Source organism: Canis lupus, chromosome 12 (assembly GCF_011100685.1).
Source record: "Canis lupus familiaris isolate Mischka breed German Shepherd chromosome 12, alternate assembly UU_Cfam_GSD_1.0, whole genome shotgun sequence".
In the NCBI taxonomy this organism is placed as follows: domain Eukaryota; kingdom Metazoa; phylum Chordata; class Mammalia; order Carnivora; family Canidae; genus Canis; species Canis lupus.
Window position 1 is genome coordinate 60,913,024 of NC_049233.1, and position 12,698 is coordinate 60,925,721.

The 12,698-nt window shown below is 35.9% G+C and overlaps 1 long non-coding RNA gene across 2 annotated transcripts in view; it reads left to right on the plus strand.

Moving 5' to 3' along the window:
- Positions 1 to 2,798, plus strand: part of LOC111098181 — an 80,688-nt gene extending 77,890 nt beyond the window's left edge. The window contains exon 4 of one of the 2 annotated variants that reach the window (XR_005367473.1): positions 2,575 to 2,797. This is a non-coding gene — a long non-coding RNA (uncharacterized LOC111098181). Of the gene's footprint in view, positions 1 to 2,574 lie in introns of both variants that reach the window. The other variant, XR_005367474.1, reaches the window with a different exon arrangement.
- The last annotated feature ends 9,900 nt before the right edge of the window (positions 2,799 to 12,698 follow it).

The following is a 12,698-nucleotide window of genomic DNA, read 5'->3' on the forward strand; positions in this document are numbered from 1 at the left end:
TTAGTTTTGGTTCATTTGTTTGCTTGTTTTGTGGATGGTTTCTCTTCAGGGCAGATTTTTTTTTTTTTTTAGGAAAGCTTTCCCTGATCCTTCTGTATAAAAAAGCATCTGCCCTTATCACTCTCTACTACATCCACCTCTTTATTTTTTCATCTCATTTACAATTTCTTTCCTTCTCTTTTTATGTCTCCTTATTTATTATTCATCTCTCATCATCTTCTGAAGATGCATAGTTCATGAGAGCATAGTCTTTCCTTTATGCTCTTATTCATCATTAAATTCCCAAGCATCTAAAATGCAAAGCCTGCCACATAATCATTGTTCAAGGGAAACAATAATGCTTCAGGATACAAGTAAATACAGTGTTTGGAGAAAGGCAGTTATTACCAATGCAGGCTTACATTTTGGGACAAAAATTTTAAGTATTATCTACTTTAAGGGTATTAGAATGTCTTTAGTTAGTGTCTGTGTGGCTCCTTTAAAATGGCAAATAGAACAAAGATCTACAAGCTGAACCACAGCTGTGAAGACAAGAAAATGTACCATTGATGTTAAAATAATCCTCACATTATTTGTACCCACAGATTGGTGAGATATGAAGGCATGAATTGTACACTCTTAAAAATTAATTTTGACATCTAATTTAAATAAAAATAAGATAACGTTAAAGCCCATTAGTAATTTTATTCACTGATTATTTCTGTGCATTCTAATTATGATATCCAAAAATCAGCTATAGACTTTAGATTACATTATTTAAATGAATTTTTTTCTTATTAGAACTCTGATAAAATACTTAAAATACTTTTTTTTCTTAGAAGAAGTAATGAGTAGAATTAGAAATGCCTCTTTATGCTGGGTACAGACCTTCCAAACAGAGATGAATTAGTCTCTATGCTATCTGGTCCCTGAGCTCTATTTAAAATGATCAAATGTACTTATGATCACAGAAACTCTCCAATGAAGTTTTGTAGTCCATCAGTGCACAAAATCAGCATTTTTTCAATTAGCGTGAAAGACTGAGTGGCTGCACAAATTTATCTAGTAAGAGGAAGATGACTGAATTAGTAAGAAAGCTGGTCTCTAGTGGGAAAGCCAGATCAGTAGATGGTATTAACTTCATTTTTTTCTATTCATATCACTGCATAGTGAATTGAATAATAAGTGAATTGGGATATTGAAACTAAACCATACTAAAAGTATTTGTCTTATGAAATTTAAAACAGGAATGTATCTGAATAGTACATTTATTCTTTCTCTCACCTTGAATATACTATTACATAAGCTGTGCCAACATATTCTATATTAAGAAGTAGAATTTAGTGGGAAAAGTACCAAAGGATTTGGAATAAGGGGTGCCTGGGTTTAATTTACTCTATTCTCATTGCCAGGTCAACATAGTTATACTGTGCATGCATGCGATCCTGGTAGACTTACAAAGACAATTTAATGATTCCATTTTAAATGTGATATCCAGAAGAATTTATAAGTGGTGCTAAAACTGTGGCCTCTGTAACATATCCTTAACTTATATTCACAAAGGAGATTAGAAAACCATTGTCCTGAATAGCTGCCTTTTTAGGAAATAGCAACTAGTCGATTTTTGTCAGTATTTCTCTTTGCTCAGATAATAAAATTCACAAGCAGATTTTTTATGCACTGCCTTTAAGTTTCACATAGAACCCTCATTTTTATCCTATATTCCCCACCCAGTTCCCAGAAATTGCTCTCTTTAGTCTCTCACTATTTCTTTACCTATGCTCCTTATGTTTGAGTTTCATAACATAGGAATTAAATGAATTGTTTTTATTAGTTATCAATGAGAAATGAAAAATAGTTATTAGTTTTATTCACTCCTCCTTCTACTCTAGATCAGGAATCCTCACACACAAAGATTACAGTGATCCTATATACAAAACTCTCAGCAGTGAACAACAGGCACAATGCTTCAGGTAATAAGACTTTTGGCAGCACAAAGTCATGGAGGCCTTATGAGAGGAGTCATCACTAAGAAGATAAACTATAGAGGGAGATTGGTAACTTTGGCAGCAGTATTTGGTATGAAAGGTGGATTAATAAGATTAAGTTAAGGAAAAGATGAAGTATTTGAGGGAGATATAACAAATATTGGCTCTAGAATAAGAAGACAATGTAAAGCCATAAACAAAAAAGAACAAAATACCTTTTGGGGGGATGGAATTGGAGTCCAATGACAGAGTACTAGGATAAGCAAATTTGATCACATCTGAATAAATTCTGAATTCATTACTTACTGATAAAAAGACTTGTTCAAAATCTGTATGCCTGATTCACAAATCTGTATATATGCTATTCTTGACCTCTAGGTTCTCAAAACTCCCAACCTTTTCCCCATTTCTGAAGGCAATATCCATTTTCTCATTTACTTCTCCTACCTTACTTCATTTCTTCCCCTTCCACCATTTAAGTTCTCCAATATCTGTTTAATCAGTCTCTTAGATTAAATGTTCTCTGTTGCGATAGCTAATGTAGTTTGTTTTTCTAACTAAACTGTCACTGATACCAATCCTCCTTCATTCTTTATTCTCTTCTCAGTTATCTCAAGAAAAGACAAGTCAAGATTCTGATGCTTTTGTGGTGGCTCACTCAACTTTCTTCAATCTACCTGATAATCCTGAAAGAACCCAATTCATGTATAAAGGCCTTTTCTGTTTAGAAGAACTTCAGTACTACACCTAGCCTAATACAGAGTAGTTGACCTGGAGAAAATAACTGAGATCAAGGACTAAGAGAAAATACTTAATAATAAGTCATTTTTATTTTATTCTATATGTTTCCTTTCTGTTAGTAATAATAACATTTTCTAGAAGCAGTTGCATAATAGTGTCTGTCTTTTCAGGAATGATTCTTCACCCCTGACCTGGCTACTCAATTTCAACTGCAGAGTAAACTCTGGGTGTGTGTCTTCTGTCCTCTCTTGTCTATGTCATAAGTGCACTAAAATTGATCATATATTAAGCACTGTAAAATGTGATACTGAAATTTTAGAAAACAGACATATAATTCTAGATGATGGGTCATGTAGAACTGGAAGTCAGCTTAGGTCTGGTAACCCCCCCAGAGGGGAGAGGTGGTGATGAGGATGGTTTGGAAAGAGCCAAACTATGCTAGGAATTAAAAACCACTGCTGCAGCCAGAGAAAACAACATTGATAAAGTGACACTGATAGGAACCACAGGCATTGACAAGTCCCTTCTTGCCTCCATTTGCCTCAGTCTCCTCCAGTGCCTGTATTGAAAAAGCATTATGAGGAATCCACATGACAAAGAATTATACATTACAGAATCCCCACTGTAGTATCAAAAAGCAAAATATAAAAGTGTAGATTTAAATCTGAGATTTAAATGGCTTTATAACCAGCATGAATAAGACACAATTTTAAACTCTAATTAGGACTCCTAACCCTGAGAAATAACCTAGCTTTATGGATCAGTGCATGATAGAGATAAAGCACATTTGGCTTTATAGCTGCAGAGAAGGTAAGCTAAGTAGTGATAATTAAGCACCAAATAACCTAATATACTAATTGACTTATTACATTACTGTGATCTATTTTATAAGCCCACTTTATAACTTGTTCTTCTTGAAAAGGATAGGGGGTGGGCAGAGGCAAACACTAAAAATGGAACGGTGATACTGTGATATATTAGGGATGATCACATAGTGTGCGCTACCCCTCCACACATAGGTAGACTCTGATTCCCCTCTCTTGAACCTGGGCTGGCTTTAATGTATTGACCAAACAAATTCAGTTACAATGGCATTGTGGGACATAAGAATCTCTCCAGCCTCCACCTGAGCCTCACTGTCTTAGGAATTTCTGAGTTGCCATGCAAGAAGTCTGATTACAGCACTGGTGAGGCTTATTGTAGATTCTCTAATTGAGAGTCCCAGCTGAGCCCAGCCTTTGAAGTGTTTCTGCCAAAGCACAAAACATGGAAGGCCAGATATCTTGGATCATCCAAAGCACCCTCGCTGTGAGCTAAAAACCACTTAGTGACATCTTTTAAGAACATGTGGAATGGAAGAGTCAGCCTGCCTAAATTCATGACCCAAACACTTATGAGACAGAATAAAATGATCGTTTCAAGTCAATAAATTTTGGGATAGTTTGTTATGCAGCAATAGATAGTGAGACAGATCTACATAGGATCAGAGATAAACAGAAGTCCCATGACTTTTTTTGAGACAACACATGCAAGATAGAGTATTCGTTTTCCAACTTAGTCTAAATAGCCTTTTTCACGTTATTCAAAAGGAGCGTAGACACTAAAATAAGAGGAAATGATATAGAAGCAAGTAGCATAGAGTAAATAAAACAAAAATAAAAAAATAAACAAAATATAGAATATACTTCTCTGTACTCTCAGGAGAAAAATGGACTCAGAATAAAACAGAAATATGGGGTAATAAAATGACAGGAAGAATGGGAAAAGTGGAGGTATATAATTTCTTAGATACAGAATTAAGGTCTTCTGATTTACTGTGAGGTAAAAAAAAAATTTTTGAGAGACCAATATTTCTAGAAACAACTTCAAAATTGGGATAATGTTTAAAAACAGTTATGTAGTTTTATCAGAAACCTAGATCCAACAGGACTAGAGGGGCAAAGATTACAAGGAGGGGATAATTTAGGAAAGGCCAGCTAATGATCTGCAGCTTTTTGCCTGGGAACAGTTGGTGATGCAGAAGCTGTGCAGAGTGGGAGATTTAATATAAGCCTAAAAAGACCAAGTAAGTGGAGAAGGGATTTTTTTTTTTTTTGTAGTCTTACAGTTCTAGGAAGAAAGATTAAAATATAGAACCCTTCCAGAAAGGGCCCCTAGTGAAACACTGGCTCGTAGCTGAAAGCCCTGGAGTATACCCTATGAAAAGAAGCAAAGCAGATATAAAATGAGCCTTACACTAACTGAACCTAGCTTCGATTTATCTCAATCCTTGACTGGATTAAGATGATCGACCCCCACTTTTCTCTGGCTATCAGTGAAAAAAGTGAGCCATCTCTAGAGAGAGATAACATCATAATAGGCCAAGTCATTCAAAATATACTTCAGCTCAGCTACCGAATAATTTTGATGCGAATTCAGGTTCTTATTTTAGCTTCAAAACTCTTACTGTGTTTATCATTTGTGTACAGGACACTATAAAGTGTTGCTCATGTTCCCAGTCTCATGATCGTCATGCCTTTATGTATTTCCCCTTCCTGGACCTGCAGCTTTCTTTGTGGGCCAGAGAACATGGCACCCTTAATTATGCCACATTAAATAGCACTCTGTCTTGCTAGCAGTAGCTCTCCGGTGATTTTCCTTGCTCTTTTTTTTCTTAATATTTATTTATTTATTCATGAGAGACACACAGAGAGAGGCAGAGACATAGGCAGAGGGAGAAGCAGGCTCCCTGCGGGGAGCCCCATGCAGGACTCAATCCCGGATCCCCTGATCATGACCTGAGCCGAAGGCAGTCGCCCAACCGCTGAGCCACACAGGTATCCCTCTTTCCTCTTTTAATGAAGTAAGTCATGTGGCAAGAAATAACAGGTGGCCTCTAGGAGCTGAGAGTTGCCTATAGGAAGGAAGAAGACAGGGTCCTCAGTTTTATCAAAAACCAAAAACCAAAAAAAAAAAAAAAAAAAAAAAAAGAAAGAGGCAAAAGGGAAGAAGCAGGAGGAGGAGAGGAAGGGGAAGAAGGAGGGGGAGGGGGAAAAGGAAGAAGAGAATTATGCCAGCAGTCTGAGTTTAGAAATAGATTTTTCCTCAGTTGACCCTTTACATAAGAATCCATCTCTGGAAAACACTTGGCTTGTTGTCTTGTGGAGAACCCAGGTAAGTTATGGCCAAGCTTTGATGCACAGAAATTTTGAGATAATAAGTATGTATGGTTTATGGTACAAAGTTGGTGATACTGATTATGCCAAATAGATAGCTAATGCATAGTCTTAAGCATTTTAATATTTATATTTATTTGTTTAATGAAAGAGTCTTCTGACTTCTCCAGGGGCTCCCAAAGGGTACATCTATGCTCTAATTCCGGCTGGTGGTCTTTGTCAGTGGTTGCTTTTATTTTTCAGCTCATTGAACTCAGTTCTACTTGCTGGAATACCCCAAGTGGGGCGGCACTACAATAAGGTAGAGAGCAAAGCCGTCTCTTGCTGTTTGGCAGAATTATGGCTTGGCCATTGGCCACTTGCTAATGCACTTTCAGGAAGCCCTCATCCTGCCAGATCACTCTATAACTTCCAAATTTCAGGGATAAGATAGTCAGTTAGCAATTCCATATATTTTGTGGGATTTTTGGAATTAACAATTCTATGGGGTCTTTTTGTCTTTCTTCAAATGTCAAGAATTTCTAGGGAGCAAGCTCCATCTGCTACATTCAGATCCTAGCTTCAAGACTTTTTTCCTGGTACATCAGTTCAAGAAGGTAGAATTCATGCAAATATGCTTGTTTCTAATAGTACCCAAAACCAAAAGTCTCACTTTTGATCTCAGCAGCCATTTGATGCAGACAAACAGATAGAAAAGGCATCTCCTGGAGGGCTAACCTTCTCCCTTTTTAATGCAATGTTTTCATTAACGCATTAGCTCTGAGTAATTCATGTCTATTTTCTGATACTCAAGTAGGACACTAACAAGTGTCCACAATTAAGGCCTAGAAAGGCCTTCCACCTTCAGAGCTATGGAGTCTTGAACTTGAGTTTTTAGGGTTTTTTTTTTCTGAAGAATCCTTAGTAGCTTGTAGTAGAATTATGGGGTTCTTACTAGAAATGCTAACATTACTATTCTAAAAAGGGATGTCAGCACTTCATCTTCATAACAGGTTATCATACAAGATGATGTCTTGTAGGTTGATAGACTAATGCACTGCAATGCATATACACCAATGTCCTAAATGCCAGCCTTGCCACGGAGTCTGCAGTGCTGAAGGTGAAAATGCTGAAGTGCTGGTGGTGAGAAGGAAATGGTAGATACAAGCTTTCTGTACAAGGACCAGTTGGGTTGGTTAATTATCTCTGAGCTAGAGGCATCCCTTCCCTAGCATGAGCCACTGTAGATGACACAGAAGATTTATACTGGGCATGGCCCAACACTGTCGCAGGATCAGACCGAGGTAAGAGCCTGTTCTGTGGCAGGAGAAGACCTCCACATAAATGGTATTGAAGTAACCATCACTGGGTAGTCATCAGCAGTGTGGTAAGAGCTGTTGCCTTTATCTTTGGCAGTCTGAAGTCCCAGAGTAGGGGATTCAGGCTAGATGTCTGGAAGGGGTGGTGGAAGAGTAAGAACCAGGACATTAACTAGAAGGATGCTGCTCCATACAGAGTTGCTGTAGCTGACTCCAAAACTGTTGAGTGATAGGACCGTGGCTCCATGTTTTCACATGGCTAGCTGCAACCAGCTCATTTTCATTTACGGCCTGATCTGCGGTGATCCATCTGTGGATCCACGGGAAGTAAATGGAAACCAGAACAGAGCATGTTTTGCTATCATGAAGCTAAAGAGGAGTCGTCAGCTGCTTTCAAGTTAATTTCCTATGAAAATCTTCATTGGTAAAATAGCCTCTACCTTAGGAACAAAAACATCGATCCTATTTTTCACAGACTTTCCTCTTACCAAGTTTTTTTTTTTTAATTTATTCATAGACACACACAGACAGAGGCAGAGACATAGGCAGAGGGAAAAGCAAACTCTTGTGGGGAGCCCGGAGGTTCCAGGATCACAACCTGAATTGAAGGCAGACATTGAACCATTGAGCCATGCAGGCATCCCTCTCTCCCCAAGTTTCTGATTCATATTTCTGTACCTTCTTGTAGACAAACTATTCAAAAGTCACTGGCTTTCTGCCTTTTTAATTTTTTTTTATCCTGAACTTTCTGTGCCGTTTATTTGCAACCTATTCTCTTCAATTAGGTTTGAGCCTTACCATTCTACCAAAACAGCTTTTGTCCAGGTCACCAGTGATCTTCATCTTTCCAATATGGATGTGCTGAGAATTCTCATCTTATTCTCACAGTCAGCAATTCTTCCTTAAAACACATTATTCACTTCACTTCTAGATAACACAGAAATAAGTAGTACATGGCCTATCCTTTTCAGTCATTCTTGCCCAATCTTTTTCTTCCCATCTTTAATTGTTGGAATTCACCAGACCAAAGCACTTTATACATTCTTCATTTACATTAATATCTTGGTAGTTGTTTCTAGTTCCAAGGCCTTGAAGTTCCATCCATATAATGATGACTCCCATATTTTAATTCCATCCCATATTCTTATCTACATTCTAGATATGTGTGTACAATTGCCTATTCAATATATCCATTTTGGTGTCTAATAAGGATCTAAAATCCAAAATATTCAAAACCAATCTTTGTTTCTCCCACCTAAACTGTTTTTCTCTGTTATATTTTTTTCTAAGTGATGGCACAGTTTACGTACTTGCTAAACTAATAAATCCAAGAATCTTTATTGCCTCTCCTCAATAGCCTCTTTATCAGATATTGTTGTTGTTTCTACCTTCAAATCGTATCTGATATCCACCAAATCTCCACCAACTACACTCTACTTCTCTGACTTTGTGTCCCTGTATGTGATCTTGAATATGCCCCTGCTAATATCTGCAAGCTCATTTCCTAATTCTTCTAATCTCACTCATTCTTCTCTTGCCACACTAATGACCACCAGGCTACTTTAGCAATGCCATTACACCTTTCTTCTTTAGGGGCTTTGAGATTGCTTGTTTTTTTGAATGTGATGCTCTTCCCCATATATTGTATAATTTATATAGTTCAGTCCCTTGTTTCATTTGTGTCTCTTCTCATATATCGCATCTATATAATGATCTTTCTTCCACATTCTTTCTTCACTCTCTGTACTTTTATTGAGCTTCATTTTTATACATAGCATTTTATAAAATAGATTATGATCATCTTACATTTTTGTTCATTTACTGTTTTTTCTCCTCTACTACATTATAATATGTAATTCACGAGAGCATGTTATTTACAAGGTCAGAGTACTTTTTAATTGTGTCTGTAGTTCAGAAATGAGTTAGAAGCTCATTACATATCTATTAAATGAACAAAAAAAATTGAGCACCACAGTAGGAATCTAAGTAATTCATTAAAGCATTATTTTTGAGTAGTCAATATCCTCATTTAAGGCTTTACAAATACCTAATGTAAAAATATGAAAATCAACTGATTGAAAGTGTGAATAAATTAAATGGTAAGAATTATTTAATGTAATAACTTAGCTAAATATAGGTAATTCCTTTTTAAGTTTTAAAAGCATAATTTTTTGAAAGTGACTGTTTATGCTTTTCTTATAATTTCTGTAAAATCAAATTCGTTAGGCACAAATACTTGAAGATAAACATATTTACAAAAACATATTTTCTCTCTATAAATATATCATTTGACTGAATAGTCAGTGATAACTCATTAAGAACTTTTTCTAATATGCAAAAACACAAAGGCAAATTAATTACAATGAAATCAATATTGTACACCGTATCTTATTTTTCTTGCCTCCCAAATTAAATGTGAAATATATTTTCCTTAATATTTCATGTTTAGTACTTTTTAGTACTTTCACTTATATTTAATTTGACAGATTTTGTTGTTAGCATCTCTTAAATGTATAGGCCACATGGCTTGTGTGTTAATGCTCCTCGTTGAGAATCATAATGATCTATCATTTATTAAATGTGTATTTTACCTTTAATATTTTATAAATTCCCTATGGGCAAAGGACAATATGTTCTACTAATCACAAATTCTTGATTACTAAATTCTGGTCCCTATAGAAATGTTTTCTTCTAGAAAGCAATACAGATAGTGCACTTTTGCTCAAAGGACTTCACATCTGTTTTCTCATTTAATTCTAAAAACACCCATGAGAAGGCCCTGATATTGCCAAAAATGTCAAGTGTCACAGTCACTCTGAAAAGAGCTGTGTGAATTGGTTAGTAGGGGCTCCAGTCTATTCTGCTGATTAAACACCACTTTCACTTTACATCTAACACCATGTTCTGGAGTTTCCATTATCTCATAATCTTAGATACAAGAACAACATCGAAACAAACAATAATTTTAAAGTAATAATAACAGTTCCCATACTATCTTAGTCAGTTTGGGCTGCCATAACAATGTAACACAGACTAGGTGAATTAAATAACATATATTTGTTTTCTCACAGCTCTGGAGGCTAGGAGATCAAGATCAAGGTGTTGTCATGGTTGTTTTTGTGGTTTGTTGGTTTGTTGCACATAGAGAGAAAGAGTGAACTCTGGTATCCCTTATTCTTCGTAAAGGACACCAGTCCTATTGTATCAAGGACCCTCCACCCCGTTACCTTCTTAAGTAGCTCTGCAAAGGCCCTGTCTCCAACTATTGTGACACTGAGAGTCAGTGCTTCAATATTTAAATTGAGGGGGCACATAGTTCCAGCCATAACACATACTAGAACAACTTAAAAATTCTTCAAAAGAATATAAACATCTTTGATTCTTTCTTTAAAACAAAATTCAGGTCAGCAATAGACAAATAGAAAGTTCATCTCTGTTTGCTAATTGGCTTTAATCAAAGGAAAAGTCAACTTATATCTTGTGTGAGAGAAGGTAGTTATGCAACTTTTAAAAAATTTTATTTTATTTAAATTTAATTAGTAAACATATAGTGTATTCTTAGTTTCAGAGGTAGAGCTCAGTGATTCATCAGTTGCATGTAACACCCAGTGCTTATTACATCATGTGCCCTCCTTACTTCCCATCACTTAGGAACGTGAAACAACACTCCTTGAAGTTAGGCTCCTATCCTCCTATAGAAAACTAGGGGCTCTATTATCCTTGGTCATTACATTTCAAAGAGATGGTTTTCAGGTCTTTCTTTCTTTCTTTCTTCTCCAAATTTTAATTTAAATTCCAGTTAGTTAATGTACAGTGTAATACTAGTTGCAGGTATAGACTTTAGTGATTCATCACTTACATACAACACTCAGTGCTCATCACAAGTGCCCATCTTAATACCCATCATCCATTTGACACATCCCCCCACCCTCCTCGCTTCCAGAAGCCCTGTTTGTTCTATAGTTAAAAGTCTGTTTCCTGGTGCTTCTCTTTTTTTTCCTAAATAAATCTGTTTTGTTTCTTAAATTCCACATATGAGTGAAATTATATCGTATTTGTCCTCTTTGACTGACTTATTTTGCTTAACATAATACTCTCTAGTTCTAGTCACATCATGGCAGGGGAATCCTGCCAAACATAAGAAGAGTTAGGACACCTGGATGGCTTAGTGGGTTAAGCATCTGCCTGCAGCTCAGGTCATCATCTCCAGGTCCTGAGACTGAACCTCACTTTGCTTCGGGTTTCCTGCTCAGCAGAGTCTGCCTCTCTCTCTCTCTCTCTCTCTCTCTCTCTCTCTCTCTCCCTTTCCCTCTCCTTCTGCCTCTCCCCTCCTCGATCTTTCTCTTTCTCAAATAAATAAATAAAATCTTTTTTAAAAAGAAAGAAAGAAGAGTTAATACTTGTTCTTTTCAAACTATTCCAAAAAATAGAAATGGAAGGAAAACTTCCAAATTCATTCTATAAGGCCAGCATTACCCTGATTCCAAAACCAGACAGACTCCACTAAAAAAAGAGAACTACAGGCCAATATCCCTGATGAACATGGATGCAAAAATTCTCAACAAAAAAAACTAGCAAACTGAATCTAATAACACATTAAAAGAATCATTCACCATGATCAAGTGGAATTTATTCCTGGACCATAGGGTAGTTCAATATTCACAAATCAATCAATCTGATACACCACACTAATAAACAGATAGATAAGAACCATATGATCCTTTCAATAGGTTTTTAGGTTCTTGAAAAAGATATTTCTGGGTAGTAAAACTGGCAAAAGTTTTTTTAAGGCATTTACATATCAAAGGGTCAGAGAAAGAATTCACAATTATAAGTTATCTAAAATTTACCTAAAATATGTGAGGTAAGCGCCTAGAATTAGGAAGAAGCCTGATACAATGGTATAAAATTGGAGGAGGACCCCAAGCTATAGAAGGGAACTCAGCTAACACCTTGTAACACCTTGATCGAAGTCTTGTTAGACCCTGAGCAGCATGAAGATAACTGCTCAAAACAAACAAAAGAGAAAAGAAAGAAGATAAAAAAAAAAAGTAAAAGAAAAAGCAACTTTAGCTATGGAACCACACTTCAGGGAATTATTATTCTATACTACAACCTTGGGAATGTAGCTTTAAGATTAGAACAAAAAGGGTAATAATACAGTAAATCATAAATTCACTCATTTGATATCATTTCACCTTAAAATCTATAATTCCTTGAACTTTCAGGATGGGAAATAAATTATCCATTATTGGCTTAGAATTTATTGACTAATATATTTATCTAAAGATACCAGTATATCAAAGAGAACATCTATTTACTAAGTCACCATATGTAATTCTTCAAATATAAACAATCATTACTTATTTACATAAAACATTCTATTTATGTTAATTCCATCCTAAAAATGTCTATTACTATTCTTTGTACTTACACTATTCTTGATTAGTGCTGGTAACACTAAATTTGAATTATAACATGAAAAATTATGTGGTTACTTGTAGAAATGGTTTTCAAAAATGTGTTCTGAAGTGACT